Here is a 7263-nt window from a genome sequence, read left to right as displayed (position 1 = left end):
GCACATATATTATTTGAATTTTCTTTTACTGACCGAATTATGGTTTAATCACCCTGACATGCATATTTTGTATTTTGTTTGTTAATGATTAAATGCAAAATGGACAGATCCACAAATGACTAACAACACATGTCACGAAAAACTCGAACAATTGTACAGCGAAATCATTTGTCACTATTTTTATTTTCTTTTGGAGCGATTGTTCGTAAAGCAAAAATCACGTGCTTACAGCTGCCCCTCTTTGCACGAAGACACGAAGGGTTTTCGCGCAAAGATAAGCGAGCGATTTTTGCCCGTCCGAATACTCCGTGTGAAGCATTTTTGAAAAAGATTTGACCGAACCTTTGCTTCAGAGGGTTCCTACATATCCTGGGCTGAAAACAGGAATCAGGTCAATGTAGTTCGGGAAATTTGGTAGCTGGGACTACCGTGTGACTGTAGTGCTTGTTGTTGTTGTTGTGCGCTGTTGTATGCTGATGTAGGATGCTACTGCTCAACCGATCTCCCTATTACATTGCTCAAAGGAAAACAAGAAGCTAAGCTAAACTGAGGATCCTGAAATCTCATCCATCTTCAACTTGTTCTTGTTGCCTTGCTTTCTTGTCGGCTACCTCTTTCCTCCGATGCCTTTATCTTGTGACTTTGGGAGATGATGCTGGTCCTTTGCTGACGTTTGAATGCCAGTTTCATCACTTTGCTTGATCCACTGGGGACACGACTTTCTTCTTTGAATTTTCCAATGGTTCCTTCAGTGGTATGTTTCTTCATTAGAATTGTTATACTGGGCATGCTACACCGTTCCCAAACTACTTCCTTTGAGACGCGTTCCTTTTTCCTTTTGAATTGCGCGCTTGCCTCTGCAGTTGTCTGCTTCTTGGTGCTGGGGATTTCATTGTTTCCCGTTTGGGGATCTCTGTTGTACCCTTCCGTCTTCAGGTGGGGCGACTGATTCCAAAATCTAGAGCTGAATGTATTCCCGCATTATACTGGTGGGCGACCTAGAACTTAAAAGTATTCCCGCATTATACTGGTGGGTGACCTAGAACTTAAAAGTATTCCCGCATTATACTGGTGGGCGACCTAGAACTTAAAAGTATTCCCGCATTATACTGGTGGGCGACCTAGAACTTAAAAGTATTCCCGCATTATACTGGTGGGCGACCTAGAACTTAAAAGTATTCCCGCATTATACTGGTGGGTGACCTAGAACTTAAAAGTATTCCCGCATTATACTGGTGGGCGACCTAGAACTTAAAAGTATTCCCGCATTATACTGGTGGGCGATCTAGAACTTAAAAGTATTCCCGCATTATACTGGTGGGCGACCTAGAACTTAAAAGTATTCCCGCATTATACTGGTGGGCGACCTAGAACTTAAAAGTATTCCCGCATTATACTGGTGGGCGACCTAGAACTTAAAAATATTCCCGCATTATACTGGTGGGCGACCTAGAACTTAAAAGTATTCCCGCATTATACTGGTGGGCGACCTAGAACTTAAAAGTATTCCCGCATTATACTGGTGGGCGACCTAGAACTTAAAAGTATTCCCGCATTATACTGGTGGGCGACCTAGAACTTAAAAGTATTCCCGCATTATACTGGTGGGCGACCTAGAACTTAAATGTATTCCCGCATTATACTGGTGGGCGACCTAGAACTTAAAATGTATTCCCGCATTGTACTGGTGGGCGACCTAGAACTTAAATGTATTCCCGCATTATACTGGTGGGTGACCTAGAACTTAAAAGTATTCCCGCATTATACTGGTGGGCGACCTAGAACTTAAAAGTATTCCCGCATTATACTGGTGGGCGACCTAGAACTTAAAAGTATTCCCGCATTATACTGGTGGGCGACCTAGAACTTAAAAGTATTCCCGCATTATACTGGTGGGCGACCTAGAACTTAAAAGTATTCCCGCATTATACTGGTGGGCGACCTAGAACTTAAATGTATTCCCGCATTATACTGGTGGGCGACCTAGAACTTAAAATGTATTCCCGCATTGTACTGGTGGGCGACCTAGAACTTAAATGTATTCCCGCATTATACTGGTGGGCGACCTAGAACTTAAAAGTATTCCCGCATTATACTGGTGGGCGACCTAGAACTTAAAAGTATTCCCGCATTATACTGGTGGGCGACCTAGAACTTAAAAGTATTCCCGCATTATACTGGTGGGCGACCTAGAACTTAAAAGTATTCCCGCATTATACTGGTGGGCGACCTAGAACTTAAAAGTATTCCCGCATTATACTGGTGGGCGACCTAGAACTTAAATGTATTCCCGCATTATACTGGTGGGCGACCTAGAACTTAAAATGTATTCCCGCATTGTACTGGTGGGCGACCTAGAACTTAAAATGTATTCCCGCATTATACTGGTGGGCGACCTAGAACTTAAATGTATTCCCGCATTATACTGGTGGGCGACCTAGAACTTAAAAGTATTCCCGCATTATACTGGTGGGCGACCTAGAACTTAAAAGTATTCTCGCATTATACTGGTGGGCGACCTAGAACTTAAAAGTATTCCCGCATTATACTGGTGGGCGACCTAGAACTTAAAAGTATTCCCGCATTATACTGGTGGGCGACCTAGAACTTAAAAGTATTCCCGCATTATACTGGTGGGCGACCTAGAACTTAAAAGTATTCCCGCATTATACTGGTGGGTGACCTAGAACTTAAAAGTATTCCCGCATTATACTGGTGGGCGACCTAGAACTTAAAAGTATTCCCGCATTATACTGGTGGGCGACCTAGAACTTAAAAGTATTCCCGCATTATACTGGTGGGTGACCTAGAACTTAAAAGTATTGAAATTGTTTCCCCGTTCTTCCGAGAAAATTTTCGACAATCGGCAGAAAAGTTTCTGCCCCGGTTTTTGGTGACCTCCATGGCGGTGCATCTTGCTGCCATCATCAATCCTTTGTTTTCCTGCAGCAGACAAAAGGATCTAATCAGTTTTAATCGTGGTGGTAGAGGGTGCCTTTCTGGCGAGCAATTTTTCTCTCTTCCCCTTTTCTTGCTCTTTGTCCCCATAATTGGTTGGCGGGCAAAGTTGCCTGTTGGGGGTCTCTAGCCTGCTGGGGATTGGTTTTCAATTTATACCCTTTTCTGCTTTCTTTTAAAACACATGATGTGGGAGTCTGCTTCTAACTCCCGAAACCACTCCCTTTTGGAGCTTACTTCTTCCAACATTTCCGAGCACAATCCCTGCATTGCCTGGGGCCGGCCTTTAAGACTGTTTGTATTATCCTGCATTGGATGAATTCCCCTTCGGTTTCTGGTAGTAAGCTTTGACAAATCCTTTAAAGACACATTTTGGGAAAAGAAATAAAGAAATGAAAAAGAGAAAATCTTTCTGAACCAATATTTTGTGGGAGGAGACAATCAAAAGAACTTATCTGGAGGACACAACTGGTCCCCGTGATCATGACGTGCACCATAGATTCCCGACCCAGTCTATTTGTATCAATCGATTTGCCCGATGGTCTGACTTGCTGGGGATGATAAATGGATGTTCATCCTATTGCGAATGTGGTAGTTTTGCTGATCTGTCTCGTCGCCTCATAGTGCCCTTCGAGGGGTTTTCACTGATGAGACTCTCTCTTTTCTCTCATCTCCCGGCGCCTTATGGTGCCTGTGAGGGTTTTCACCAATAAGACTCTCTCATTTCATATCCCTCATCTTACATCGCCTCTCGGTGCCTGCGAAGGTTTTCACCGATGAGACTCTCTCATTTTATTTCTTTCGAGGAATCGGGGCGTTGTAGATACGACCCTCTCTTCTGGAGACTCCTTTGGCTATCAATTCATTCCCAGTCTTACGATCCTCTTCTTTGCTGGGGATTGGTGTATTATTCTCGGTCTTATTTGCCTGACTCGACATATTTTGAACATTGATCGGGAGGTCTTTTGGACGTTGAATGTTGGTTCTGGTGTGGAGTTAAAGAAAGGCTATGAAAAAAAATGAAAATAATTTGATGGGTGATGTGCTACAACTTTTGGAATCAAACCTTTGTTGGAATTTTAAAACATAATTTCTGCCCCAGGTTTCTTGCTTGGGGAATTTATTTTTTATACTTATGTTGCGCTATGTGCGTTACGCACGCTTTACGCACACTATGTACATTATGCATCCTATATTCACTATGATGCATACTATGACCGAGCCGTGAGGCGCCTACGTATCCTCTTTGAGGAATCAGGTCAAACGTAGTTCCCACGGTTTTGTATTTCTTGATTTTTCTTTTCTTTCTTTTCATTTTCTTTTCCTTTTTCATGTCTTTTTCTTTTCTTTTCTTTTCTTTTTCTTCTTTTTTTTTTCTTCTTTTTTTTCCGTATCTTTCCCATTAGTGATTCCAAAAGAGGGGTATTGAAAGAATTTGCTTAAGGCCCAAAAGGGGGAAGCAAGGGTTAAACAGTGTTTGGGTAGAAGAAAGAATTGCCTCCGTCATCTCATTACTCGACAAATGCCAAATACAAACAAATAAACCAAAAATTGCCGTAATTAAAGAAATTACGCATAATATCTCTTGACTGCATCTGAATTGATAGCCATGTCGTCACATCTACCCTCGACATCTGTCAAACACAAAGCACCGTTGGACAATACTCTGGTCACGATATAAGGCCCTTGCCAATTTGGGGCGAATTTGCCTTTTGCCTCGACCTGATGTGGGAGGATCTTCTTCAATACCTGCTGCCCTACTTCAAACTTCCTGGGGCGCACCTTTTTATTATACGCTCTTGCCATTCTCTTCTGGTACAGCTGACCATGGCACACTGCTGCCAATCTTTTCTCATCTATCAGGCTCAACTGTTCCAAGCGAGCTTTGATCCATTCATCATCATCAATTCCGGCTTCAGCGACAATTCGGAGGGACGGAATTTCGACCTCCGCTGGTATCACGGCCTCAGTTCCATACACCAACAAATAAGGAGTTGTGCCTATGGAAGTCCGGATGGTAGTGCGGTAACCCAACAAAGCAAAGGGTAATTTCTCGTGCCATTGTCTGGACCCTTCCACCATTTTTCGCAGTATCTTCTTGATGTTCTTATTGGCTGCTTCGACTGCTCCATTCGCCTTGGGACGATATGGGGTGGAATTGCGGTGTGTAATCTTAAATTGTTGGCATACCTCTCTCATCAAGCTGCTATTAAGATTCGTACCGTTATCCGTGATGATCACTTTTGGGATCCCAAATCTACAGATGATATGGGAGTGAACAAAGTCCACCACTGCCTTCTTAGTTACTGATTTGAAGGTTTTAGCCTCCACCCATTTGGTGAAGTAATCAATGGTCACTAGAATGAACCTATGACCGTTGGACGCTGCTGGCTCGATGGGCCCAATGACATCCATGCCCCATGCTACAAACGGCCAGGGTGCTGACATCGTATGCAACTCTGTTGGCGGAGAGTGAATCAAGTCTCCATGTATTTGGCACTGATGGCATTTCCTCACGAAAGTGATACAGTCGTGTTCCATGGTTAGCCAATAACACCCTGTTCGAAGGATCTTTCTTGCCAATACATATCCGCTCATGTGCGGCCCACAAACTCCAGCATGTACTTCTGCCATAACCGTTGTTGCCTGCCTGGCGTCTATGCATCTCAACAATCCCAGATCCGGGGTTCTTTTGTACAATATTCCCCCACTGAGGAAGAAACCATTCGACAAATGCCGGAGGGCTCTTTTTTGGTCTCCAGAGGTATGTTCTGGATATATCCCCATCCTGAGGTATTCCTTGATATCATGAAACCAGGGTTCGCCATCTGCTTCTTCTTCTATGGCATTGCAGTAGGCATGCTGATCACGGACCTGGATGTGTAGAGGATCAACATACATTTTGTCAGGGTGGTGCAGCATTGATGCCAAGGTGGCCAAGGCATCCGCAACCTCATTGTGAACTCTCGGGATGTGTTTGAACTTCACCGATCGAAATTGCTTGCTCAGATCATGCAAGCATTGTCGGTATGGTATGAGCTTTAGATCTCGTGTTTCCCATTCACCCTGAATTTGATGTACCAAGAGGTCCGAGTCTCCCAAGACCAAGACGTCTTGGACATCCATGTCGGCAGCCAGGCGCAGACCCAGAATGCAAGCCTCATATTCGGCCATATTGTTGGTGCAATAGAAGCGCAGTTGAGCCGTAACAGGATAATGCCGTCCTGTTTCAGAAATGAGTACTGCTCCTATTCCAACCCCTTTTGCGTTCGCAGCTCCATCGAAGAAAAGCTTCCAACCCGGTTCCTCAGGTAATTCCAACTCATTCGTATGCATCACCTCTTCGTCAGGAAAATACGTTCTTAAGGGCTCGTATTTTTCATCAACGGGATTCTCTGCCAAATGGTCTGCCAGTGCCTGGGCTTTCATGGCCGTCCTCGTTACGTAGATGATATCAAATTCTGTGAGCAGAATTTGCCATTTTGCCAACCTTCCCGTGGGCATAGGTTTCTGAAAGATATACTTCAACGGGTCCAAACGGGATATGAGATAAGTAGTATACGAAGACAGGTAGTGCTTCAATTTCTGAGCTACCCAAGTTAGGGCGCAACACGTTTTCTCGAGTTGAGTGTACTTGACCTCATGCACTGTGAATTTCTTGCTAAGATAGTAGATGGCCTGCTCCTTCCTTCCTGTGTCATCATGTTGCCCCAGTACACAACCAAATGAATTTTCTAAAACCGTCAGGTAAAGGATTAGAGGTTTCCCGGGCTTAGGCGGGACCAATACGGGTGGATTAGACAGATACCCTTTGATTTGGTCGAAAGCCTCCTGACACTCTGCCGTCCAACCTACTGCAGCATCCTTTCTCAGTAGCCGAAATATGGGCTCACAAGTTGCTGTGAGTTGAGCGATGAACCTGCTGATGTAATTGAGTCTACCCAGCAAACTCATTACCTCTGTTTTGTTCCTTGGCGGTGGCAAATCTCGGATGGATTCAATTTTGGATGGGTCTAACTCAATCCCCCGTCGACTGACGATGAATCCTAGCAACTTTCCTGATGGAACCCCGAATGCGCATTTGGCCGGGTTAAGCTTGATATCATACCTCCGGAGTCTTTGGAAAAATCTCCTTAGGTCTGCCACATGGTCCTCCTGACGCCAAGATTTGATGATCACATCATCGACGTATACCTCTATTTCTTTGTGTATCATGTCATGAAACACAGCAGTCATTGCTCGCATGTACGTTGCCCCGGCGTTCTTTAACCCGAACGGCATTACCCGATAGCAGTAGGTTCCCCA

The sequence above is a fragment of the Nicotiana tabacum genome, chromosome 1, assembly GCF_000715075.1.
Source record: "Nicotiana tabacum cultivar K326 chromosome 1, ASM71507v2, whole genome shotgun sequence".
Lineage (NCBI taxonomy): Eukaryota > Viridiplantae > Streptophyta > Magnoliopsida > Solanales > Solanaceae > Nicotiana > Nicotiana tabacum.
The sequence above is the reverse complement of the archived record's forward strand: the minus strand, read 5'-3'. Positions refer to the sequence as shown.